Source organism: Phyllobates terribilis, unplaced genomic scaffold (genome assembly GCF_046119375.1).
Source record: "Phyllobates terribilis strain yellow unplaced genomic scaffold, ASM4611937v1 Scaffold_27__1_contigs__length_16484149, whole genome shotgun sequence".
NCBI lineage: Eukaryota > Metazoa > Chordata > Amphibia > Anura > Dendrobatidae > Phyllobates > Phyllobates terribilis.
Window position 1 is genome coordinate 16,446,706 of NW_027362787.1, and position 12,405 is coordinate 16,459,110.

The window sequence follows — 12,405 nt, forward strand, 5'->3', positions numbered from 1 at the left end:
CCATTTTCAGTGTCTTTTTCATAGCAATTGGCTGATTCTAAATTTCAGACACTGAATGAAATAATATGATTTGTAATAAAATTTGGTCTATTTAACATTCACTAAAAGTGTTTTGTGCATTTCTTTCACAATCTTGGGTTGGTGGGATTTTCTTGGGAATCAGGATCCAGCATCTATGATCAAGCCATGAAGCCGGATATGAAGTCAGAGCATTGTTAACCCTGTGCTTGAAAACAGAATGGAGCAGAAATGACAAAGTGTTACTGCACAAGTAGCACAAGTTCACAATCTTCCTTGCATTCAGATAATGGAGGTGGCTGCTGCAGAAAAACATACCCACAGCATGATACTGCAACCACCATGTTTCACTGTGGGGATGGTGTTCTTGGAGTGATGAGCTGTTGGTTTGGTGCCAGACATAGCGTTTACCTTGGTGGCCAAAAAGTTCAATTTTGGTCTCATCTGACAACAGCACATTCCTCCATATATTTTGGGAGTCTCCCACATGTTTTTTGGCAAACTCAAATCGAGACTTACAATTTTTAAGTAAAAGCTTTTTTCTGCCCACTGAACAAGACAACTGTAGACTGGACAAGGGGATCAGAGGATGCCCACAAGCTCGTGACACTGAGTTTTCAGCTCCTGCAGTGTCAGTGTGTGCAGGGATGAGGATTCAATATAGGTTGTGCTGTCAATCATCGTAAGGGGCAGAGGATGGTAATTAAGCGTGGGGTGTAAATGCTGTTTTTGCATAAAAATATCATCTGTACCTAAAGTATATTTTTTTTTATAGGGGCCAAGATTCCTATACAAATCCATAAATGATTTGAGTATTGGGGTGACAGACTCCCTTTAAGAAACTGAGACCACCCCATTAACTGGTTGTACAAAAAAACATGAAAAATGTGAATTAACCAGACAGGTAAATTACAAAAATGAGATAAACACCAATGGAAATTCTTTGAAAATGTTATCAGTTTATTTCTATTAAGCATAAAACACGTTTTCCTGGAATATCCCTGTGTTTCCAAATAAATACCAGTAACGCAGTGAAGGATGGACATGGTGGAACAGGTTTCTATTAAAGTGCTTGAGCATATATTATGGATGCACCAAAATTCTGTAGTATAATAAAGCCTGCATCTTGGAGGGTTTCGTCCATATCTGGAGTAATATTAATAAAAATGTGGAGTTGGTGCATCCCTAGTATACTGCTATATCACTAGTAACACAATGGGACACACACAAAGCACTGTGTGCTGCCACCTAGACAGGGTAGCTGCTCAGCAGTGAGGGGTGCGGATTCGGCACAGATTGTCTATGATGACAGATATGTTGAGCTGTCCTCCACATTTATCTGATCGAAACTAGAGGGCTCCACAGCAAACAGTCTTAGCATATCCAGTTCTAGGGGATGAATGCAGCCGCTGATCACCAGGGAATGAAGAGGACCTCCAAAGTCAACAGTGCTGAGTTGCTGCAGAGTGCCCGCCGCTATATGTTGGCCAGATGCCCCCCACACAGATTGTGTTCTCAGGTAGAGCTGAGGATCGCAACAGAAACATTTGTATCTCAATGATATCGCAGTACGGTCTTCTATTTAAAACCATTATAAGAAAACTCACAAGCAAAAATACTTATTTTATATATATATAAACCTTTAGGCACAATGGATATTGATGCAAATCAAGGTATTTATTCAGACAATAAATTGTTCATGAGACAGATGTTTGACCAACATTTCGGCCTCAGCCTTTATCAAGGTTTATCTAAAACAATACAAAAATGGGAAGAACTGTATAAAAAACGAAAATCCATCGTCTCATGATAAATCAAATTACAATCATATCTGAGAAAAAGAGGGGGGGTAACAAATAAGCCGACACTCAGCACATGAAAATATCTCATATAAATGAATACAAAGCGGTGCTTCATTCCAGAGTTAACCACTAAAGAGGAAAAATAAAAAAATATACACGATTTAGTTATGGATTGTAACACATATATGCTTCAAGTGTAAAACAACCTCCTTCAAAAGAGTAAAAAGGGGGGACATACTATGAGGTCAGACGTATCACAGGTATCAAAAGAGCCTAAGCGTAATGACACCATATACGCCCTACAGTATATGCCCCTCATCCTTCTATATGCCCCATCCTGGTATATGGAATATGGTCCCCATCCTGGGTAGGTGTATATGCCCCTCCATCCATCCATCCTGAGTAAGTGTATATGCCCCTCCATCCATCCATCCTGGGTAGGTGAATATGCCTCTCCATCCATCCATCCTGGGTAGGTGAATATGCCTCTCCATCCATCAATCCCTGGGTAGGTGTATATGCCCCTCCATCCATCAATCCTGGGTAGGTGTATATGCCCCTCCATCCATCCATCCTGGGTAGGTGAATATGCCTCTCCATCCATCAATCCTGGGTAGGCGTATATGCCTCTCCATCCATCAATTCTGGGTAGTTGTAGATGATCCTCCATCCATCAATCCATCCTGGGTAGGTGTTTCGGCCCCTCCATCCATCCTGGGTAGGTGTATTTGCCCGTCCATCCATCCTGGGTAGGTGTATATGCCTCTCCATCCATCCATCCTGGGTAGCAGTATATGTTCCTTCCTCCATCCATCCTGGGTAGGTGTATATGCCCCTCCATCCATCCTGGGTAGGTGTATATGCCTCTCCATTCATCCAACCTGGGTAGGTGTATATGCTTCTCACTCCATCCAACCTGGGTAGGTGTATATGCCTCTCCATCCATCCATCCTGGGTAGGTGTATATGCCTCTCCATCCATCCATCCTGGGTAGGTGTATATGCCTCTCCATCCATCAATTCTGGGTAGTTGTAGATGCCCCTCCATCCATCAATCCATCCTGGGTAGGTGTTTCGGCCCATCCATCCATCATGGGTAGGTGTAGATGACCCTCCATCCATCCATCCATCCATTCTGGGTAGGCGTAGATGACCCTCCATCCATCCATCCTGGGTAGTCTATTCTAGTATGTGTTTATGCCCCTCCATCCATCCATCCATACTGGGTAGGCGTAGATGGCCCTCCATCCATCCATTCTGGGTAGGCGTAGATGACCCTCCATCCATCCATTCTGGGTAGGCGTAGATGACCCTCCATCCATCCATGCTGAGTAGTCTATTCTAGTATGTGTTTATGCCCCTCCATCCATCCTGGGTAGCAGTATATGTCCCTTCCTCCATCCATGCTGGGTAGGAGTATATGCCCCTCCATCCATCCTTGGTAGGAGAATATGCCCCTCCATCCATCCATTCTGGGTAGGTGTATATGCCCCTCCATCCATCCATCCTGGGTAGGTGTATATGCCCCTCCATCCATCCATTCTGGGTAGGTGTATATGCGCCTCCATCCATCCATCCTGGGTAGGTGTATATGCCCCTCCATCCATCCATCCTGGGTAGGTGTATATGCGCCTCCATCCATCCATCCTGGGTAGGTGTATACGCCCCCCCCATCCATACTGGATAGGTGTATATGCCCCTCCATCCATCCTGGGTAGGTGTATATGCCCCTCCATCCATCCATCCTGGGTAGGTGAATATGCCTCTCCATCCATCAATCCTGGGTAGGTGTATATGCCTATCCATCCATCCATCCTGGGTAGGTGAATATGCATCTCCATCCATCAATCCTGGGTAGGTGTATATGCCCCTCCATCCATCCATACTGGGTAGGTGTATATGCCCCTCCATCCATCCATCCTGGGTAGGTGAATATGCCTCTCCATCCATCAATCCTGGGTAGGTGTATATGCCCCTCCATCCATCCATCCTGGGTAGGTGTATATACCCTTCCATCCTTCCTCAGTAGGTGTAAATGCCCCTCCATCCATCCATCCTGGGTAGGTGTATATGCCCCTCCATCCATCCATCCTGGGTAGGTGTATATACCCTTCCATCCTTCCTCAGTAGGTGTAAATGCCCCTCCATCCATCCATCCTGGGTAGCAGTATATGTCCCTCCCTCCATCTATCCATCCTGGGTAGGTGTATATGCCCCTCCATCCATCCATCCTGGGTAGGTAAATATGCCTCTCCATCCATCAATCCTGGGTAGGTGTATATGCCTCTCCATCCATCAATTCTGGGTAGTTGTAGATGCCCCTCCATCCATCAATTCATCCTGGGTAGGTGTTTCGGCCCCTCCATCCATCCTGGGTAGGTGTATTTGCCCGTCCATCCATCCTGGGTAGGTGTATATGGCCCTCCATCCATCCATCCTGGGTAGCAGTATATGTCCCTTCCTCCATCCATCCTGGGTAGGTGTATATGCCCCTCCATCCATCCTGGGTAGGTGTATATGCCTCTCCATCCATCCATCCTGAGTAGGTGTATATGCCTCTCCATCCATCCATCCATCCTGGGTAGGTGTATATGCCTCTCCATCCATCAATTCTGGGTAGTTGTAGATGCCCCTCCATCCATCAATCCATCCTGGGTAGGTGTATCGGCCCATCCATCCATCATGGGTAGGTGTATATGCCCCTCCATCCATCCATTCTGGGTAGGCGTAGATGACCTTCCATCCATCCATTCTGGGTAGGCGTAGATGACCCTCCATCCATCCATCCTGGGTAGTCTATTCTAGTATGTGTTTATGCCCCTCCATCCATCCTGGTTAGGTGTAGATGACCCTCCATCCATCCATGCTGGGTAGAAGCATATGCCCCTCCATGCATCCTTGGTAGGAGAATATGCCCCTCCATCCATCCATCCTGGGTAGGTGTATATACCCCTCCATCTATCCATCCTGGGTAGGTGTATGTGCGCCTCCATCCATCCATCTTGGGTAGGTGTATATGCCCCTCCATCCATCCATCCTGGGTAGGTGTATATACCCTTCCATCCATCCATCCTGGGTAGGTGTATATCCCCCTCCATCCATCCATCCTGGGTAGGTGTATATGCCCCTCCATCCATCCATCCTGGGTAGGTGTATATGCCCCTCCATCCATCCATCCTGGGTAGGTGTATATGCCCCTCCATCCATCCATCTTGGGTAGGTGTATATGCCCCTCCATCCATCCATCCTGGGTAGGTGTATATGCCCCTCCATCCATCCATCCTGGGTAGGTGTATATGCCCCTCCATCCATCCATCCTGGGTAGGTGTATATGCCCCTCCATCCATCCATCCTGGGTAGCTGTATATGCCCCTCCATCCATCCATCCTGGGTAGCTGTATATGCCCCTTCATCCATCCATCCTGGGTAGCTGTATATGCCCCTCCATCTATCCATCCATCATGGGTAGGTGTATATGCCCCTTCATCCATCCATCCTGGGTAGTCTATTCTGGTAGCTGTATATGCCCCTCCATCCATCTATCCACCCTGGGTAGGTGTAGATGCCCCTCCATCCATCCATCCTGGGTCTGTGTATATTCCCCTCCATCCATCCATCCTGCGTAGGTGTATATTCCCCTCCAACCATCCATCCTGGGTAGGTGTATATGCCCCTCCATCCATCCATCCTGGGTAGGTGTATATGTATCTCCATCCATCCATCCTGGGTAGGTGTATATGCCCCTCCATCCATCCATCCTGGGTAGGTGTAGATGCCCCTCCATCCATAAATCCATCCTGGGTAGGTGTATCGGCCCCTCCATCTATCCTGGGTAGGTGTATATGCCCCTCCATCCATCCTGGGTAGGTGTATATGCCCCTCCATCCATCCTAGGTAGGTGTATATGCCCCTCCATCCATCCTGGGTAGGTGTATATGCCCCTCCATCCATCCTGGGTAGGTGTATATGCCCCTCCATCCATCCTGGGTAGGTGTATATGCCCCTCCATCCATCCTGGGTAGGTGTATATGCCCCTCCATCCATCCTGGGTAGGTGTATATGCCCCTCCCTCCATCCTGGGTAAGTATATATGCTCCATCATCTATCCATCCTCGTTAGGTGTAGATGCCCCTTTATCAATCCATCCATCCTGGGTAGGAGTATATGCCCCTCCTTCCATCCTTGGCAGGTGAATATGCCTCTCCATCCATCCATCCTGGGTAGGTGTATATGCCCCCTCCCTCTATTCTGGTGAGTATATGCCTCTCCATCCTGGTGGGTATATGCCACCTCTCCATCCTGGTGGGTATATGCCCCCCTCCATCCTGGTGGGTATATGCCCCCCCTCCATCCATCCTGGTGGGTATATGCCTCCCTCCATCCATCCTGGTGGGTATATGCCCCCCCTACATCCATCCTGGTGGGTATATGCCCCCCCTCCATCCATCCTGGTGGGTATATGCCCCCCCTCCATCCATCCTGGTGGGTATATGCCCCCCCTCCATCCATCCTGGTGGGTATATGCCCCCTCCATCCATCCTGATGGGTATATGCCCCCCTCCATCCATCCTGATGGGTATATGCCCCCCTCCATCCATCCTGATGGGTATATGCCCCCCTCCATCCTTGTCGGCATAAGCCCCACCTTCATCCTTGTGGATATATGCCCCCCCTCCATCCATCCTGGTGGATATATGCCCCCTTCATCCATCCTGGTGGGTAAATGCCCCCCTTCATTGGTGGGTATATGCACACTCCCTACATCCTGGTGGGTATATGCCCCTTCCATCCATCCTGGTGGGTATATGCCCCCCCCCTCCACCCTGGTGGGTATATGCCTCCAACTACACCCTTGTGTGTATATGCCCCCATATATTCAATGCAAAGGAAAAAAAACAAACAAAACAATAAACGCTTCTACTCACCTTCCACGTTCCCATGCAGCGCTGTGTCTGTGGTGCCTGAGTATGTCGGCAGTGATAACAGCAGAGAGGCTGAGATCACCGCACGGCGACGCCGCAGATACTCACTCGGGGCCTCCACTCCCAGGCATTTCCTCCCCGGCAGCTCCTGTCATGGCACGCTCTGACTGAGCAGTGCGTGCGACGACAGGGGGAATGTACAGCTTACACTGCAGGCTCCACAAAGATGGCTGCAATCTTCTCCCACGGCTGCGACCTGAACAGTCAAGGGGGCGTGCCCAGGTCACAGCTAGAGGCAGGAGGAGCGGCCTGTAATGTTAGAGATAGAGTCGGTGACAGACTACTGTCTCTTATGGCCAGGGCTGCCGTAAATGAGGTGTGTAAGAGCGCTTCTTACACCCCCCCCCCCAAATAAAAATGGCAGCCCCCAGTGGCCAATGTAAAAATAAATACATAAAAAACTAATAAAGTGGGATATTTAATTTTGTATTAAAAGTAATTGATTACATAATTATTAATACAAAACATAAAATGGTGGCCCCTTCCCTGTAAGAATAGCACATGGCTCTTTTCACGTCTGGTTATTTCTCTAACAGGTAGAATATGCTCCGTTATAGACCGGGGACAGGTTTACAGCTCTATTTTTTGTGGACGATTGATCTGTAAATCAGAACTGAGACCGGTCCGATTTCCATCCGATTTGTAGATAAAGATCATCTATTGAAGTCAATGAGTCTCTCAGAAAAATGGCCAGAACCAACCATGTTGCCTGTACTGCCTGTTCTCCAGTGTCTATAGACCGGGCAAGCGAGGCTAGGAAACCTTTAGCTTTTTACTTTACATATAAAAAAATATGCCCCACTGAGGAGAAAAACTGCCACACTGACTGAAATCAGATGAAAATGAGAAAAAAAACACTGATTAAAACCTGACATGTGAACGGGGCCTTAGGCCTTAATCAGATGTCAGCAGGGTCGGACTGGGGTGTCTGGGGCCCACAGGGGACAGTGACTCTAGGGGCCACCTACAGCAATATGCAGATCTCTTTTCTCTGCTCTCCCTGTTATAGTGGAGCAGTGACCGGCGGCTCCTCACATCTACTGTGCACAGACTAGAACAGGGACGGACAATTTCTGGAGTTTGCATGAAAGAGCTTCTTTGGTTAAAACAAGTGATCACAGATTCATGGGCTGCACAGGATAGGTGATCACTTATTGATTGGAAGAATGGGGAAGTTTTATCCCTGACAGGACACTTATCCCCATTTTAAAATGCAGCGACAGGTGGGACGTCTGACCACAGCCTCATTCGTTCTCTTGGGGGCTTCCAAAAAAGAGCAGCGCTCGCAGCCTCTGAGGGAATGAATGGATCAGTGGTCGAGTCGCACATGAGCTCCAGTCTAATGGGGAGAAAAGCTCCACATTCTGCCGATCAGTGCAGGTCCCAGTAGTCAGACCCCACCAATCAATAAGTTATCACTGATCCTGTGGAGAGGTGATGACTTGTTCTCACCGGAGAACCCCTGTAAGTGCATCTCAGACGCTCTGCTCCAAGTATTCCATCTCTAAGGCCACAGCCCCACTATCAGTATTCAGTCAGGATTATTCTCAGGAGTGGGAGCCAAAACCAGGTGAGGAACAATGAGAGAAAAGGTAGAATAGAAACAAGTCACCAATTCTGGATTTATCACCCACTCCTGCTTTTGCCTCTCACTACTGAGAAAAAATACTGACCAAATGCTGATAGTGAAGCCGTGGCCTCATGGAAAAAAATCTTTTCCTAGTTAATCTCAGCGAGAACAAATGACCGCCATACACAACATAATCCACTATAACAACACCAATAATACCACATACAAAAGGGACAAATATCACCACACCATGACCAGACCACATATTACCACCACATAGTGACCAAATAATACAATACTGATCAGGAATACAAACCACAATACTAACAACACTGTCACTATACATATGAGCTCTGTATATAGTGTCAGTGTACAGGTAATACAGTGATCCCCAGTGACATTATAAACAGGATCTCTGTATATCGTGTCAGTGTACAGGTAATACAGTGATCCCCAGTGACATTATAAACAGGATCTCTGTATATCGTGTCAGTGTACAGGTAATACAGTGATCCCCAGTGACATTATAAACAGGATCTCTGTATATAGTGTCAGTGTACAGGTAATACAGTGATCACCGGTGACATTATACACAGGAGCTCTGTATATAGTGTACAGGTAATACAGTTATCACGAGTGACATTATACACAGGAGCTCTGCATATAGTGTACAGGTAATACAGTTATCACGAGTGACATTATACACAGGAGCTCTGCATATAGTGTACAGGTAATACAGTTATCACGAGTGACATTATACACAGGAGCTCTGCATATAGTGTACAGGTAATACAGTTATCACGAGTGACATTATACACAGGAGCTCTGCATATGGTGTACAGGTAATACAGTTATCACGAGTGACATTATACACAGGAGCTCTGCATATAGTGTACAGGTAATACAGTTATCACGAGTGACATTATACACAGGAGCTCTGCATATAGTGTACAGGTAATACAGTTATCACGAGTGACATTATACACAGGAGCTCTGTATATAGGTAATACACTGGTCAGCAGTGACATACACAGGAGCTCTGAATATACTATATAGTGTAAGTGTACAGTAATACACTGACTTACCAGTGATGTCTCTAGGTGAAGTTCTTCATCTTCGCTTTTCTTCATCTGGCACAGTCCGCCATCACTTCTTCCAGCCAGGAATCATCTCTGCAGAAAATAACACACAGTTATCAATAACTGATCTCTTTTAGAGCACATTCCCACTTTTCCCCAGGCTTCTACACTACACCAGTTGAAGAAATAAAGCGACATAGTGGCGCCCTGCACAGTAACAGGACCCCCCTTTTGTCCCCTCTTATGGAAAACAGTTTCCTAAAAAGTAAGCTATATTACAGAAGTAATAATGTCCCTAATTGGACTCTAAAGTAATAATGTTCCCCACTCGCCATCATAAACTAATAAAGTTCCTCAATCTGGCCCCTAAACAGTAATAAAGTCCCTTGTCCAGCGTGGCCCCCCCATCTATCCATCCTGACCCCCCCCATATATCCATTCTGGTCTCCATGTGTCCAGCCTGCCCCTCCCATATATCCATCCGGGCCTCCATGTGACCAGCCCGCCCCCCTTCAGATATCCATCCTGTCCACCTCATATATGCATCCCACCCCACCCCATATATCTATCCAGGTCCCCATGTGTCCAGCTTGCCGCCCTTCACCTTCATGTGTCCATCCAAGTCCCCATGTGTCCAGCTTGCTGCCCTTCACCTCCATGTATCCATGAAGGTCCCCATGTGTCCAGCTTGCCGCCCTTCACCTCCATGTGTCCATCCAGGTCCCCATGTGTCCAGCTTGCCCCCCTTCACCTCCATGTGTCCATCCAGGTCCCCAACTTGGCCCCCTTCACCTCCATGGGTCCCCCCCATGCGTCCAGCCAGCCCCCCCCTTCAGCCCCGTGCCTCCATCCATATGTCTCCCCATGCGTCCAGCCAGCCCCCCCTTCAGCCCCGTGCCTCCATCCATATGTCTCCCCATGCGTCCATCCAGTCCCCCCCTTCAGCCCCGTGCCTCCATCCATATGTCCTCCCATGCGTCCATCCAGCCCCCCCCTTCAGCACCGTGCCTCCATCCATATGTCTCCCCATGCGTCCATCCAGCCCCCCCCTTCAGCCCCATATCCCCATCCATGTCCCCATGGGTCCATCCAGCCCCCCCCTTCAGCCCCATGTCCCCATCCATGTCACCATGGGTCCAGCCAGCCCCCCCCCCTTCAGCCCCATGTCCCCATCCATGTCACCATGGGTCCAGCCAGCCCCCCCCCCCTTCAGCCCCATGTCCCCATCCATGTCACCATGGGTCCAGCCAGCCCCCCCCCTTCAGCCCCATGTCCCCATCCATGTCACCATGGGTCCAGCCAGCCCCCCCCTTCAGCCCCATGTCCCCATGGGTCCAGTCAGCCCCCCCCCTTCAGCCCCATGTCCCCATCCATGTCACCATGGGTCCAGTCAGCCCCCCCCCTTCAGCCCCATGTCCCCATCCATGTCACCATGGGTCCAGTCAGCCCCCCCCCTTCAGCCCCATGTCCCCATCCATGTCACCATGGGTCAGTCAGCCCCCCCCTTCAGCCCCATGTCCCCATCCATGTCACCATGGGTCCAGTCAGCCCCCCCCTTCAGCCCCATGTCCTCATGGGTCCAGTCAGCCCCCCCCTTCAGCCCCATGTCCTCATGGGTCCAGCCAGCCCCCCCTTCCGCCCCATGTCCCCCTCCATGTCCCCATGGGTCCAGCCAGCCTCCCCTTCAGCCCCATGTCCCCCTCCATGTCCCCATGGGTCCAGCCAGCCCCCCCTTCAGCCCCATGTCCCCCTCCATGTCCCCAGCCAGCCCCCCCTTCAGCCCCATGTCCCCCTCCATGTCCCCAGCCAGCCCCCCCTTCAGCCCCATGTCCCCCTCCATGTCCCCAGCCAGCCCCCCCTTCAGCCCCATGTCCCCCTCCATGTCCCCAGCCAGCCCCCCCTTCAGCCCCATGTCCCCCTCCATGTCCCCAGCCAGCCCCCCCTTCAGCCCCATGTCCCCCTCCATGTCCCCAGCCAGCCCCCCCTTCAGCCCCATGTCCCCCTCCATGTCCCCAGCCAGCCCCCCCTTCAGCCCCATGTCCCCCTCCATGTCCCCAGCCAGCCCCCCCTTCAGCCCCATGTCCCCCTCCATGTCCCCAGCCAGCCCCCCCTTCAGCCCCATGTCCCCCTCCAGCCCCATGTCCCCCTCCATGTCCCCAGCCAGCCCCCCCTCCAGCCCCATGTCCCCCTCCATGTCCCCAGCCAGCCCCCCCTTCAGCCCCATGTCCCCCTCCATGTCCCCAGCCAGCCCCCCCTTCAGCCCCATGTCCCCCTCCATGTCCCCAGCCAGCCCCCCCTTCAGCCCCATGTCCCCCTCCATGTCCCCAGCCAGCCCCCCCTTCAGCCCCATGTCCCCCTCCATGTCCCCAGCCAGCCCCCCCTTCAGCCCCATGTCCCCCTCCATGTCCCCAGCCAGCCCCCCCTTCAGCCCCATGTCCCCCTCCATGTCCCCAGCCAGCCCCCCCTTCAGCCCCATGTCCCCATCCATGTCCCCATGGGTCCATCCAGCCCCCCCCTTCAGCCCCATGTCCCCATCCATGTCACCATGGGTCCAGCCAGCCCCCCCCCCCTTCAGCCCCATGTCCCCATCCATGTCACCATGGGTCCAGCCAGCCCCCCCCCCCTTCAGCCCCATGTCCCCATCCATGTCACCATGGGTCCAGCCAGCCCCCCCCTTCAGCCCCATGTCCCCATCCATGTCACCATGGGTCCAGCCAGCCCCCCCCTTCAGCCCCATGTCCCCATGGGTCCAGTCAGCCCCCCCCCTTCAGCCCCATGTCCCCATCCATGTCACCATGGGTCCAGTCAGCCCCCCCCCTTCAGCCCCATGTCCCCATCCATGTCACCATGGGTCAGTCAGCCCCCCCCTTCAGCCCCATGTCCCCATCCATGTCACCATGGGTCCAGTCAGCCCCCCCCTTCAGCCCCATGTCCTCATGGGTCCAGTCAGCCCCC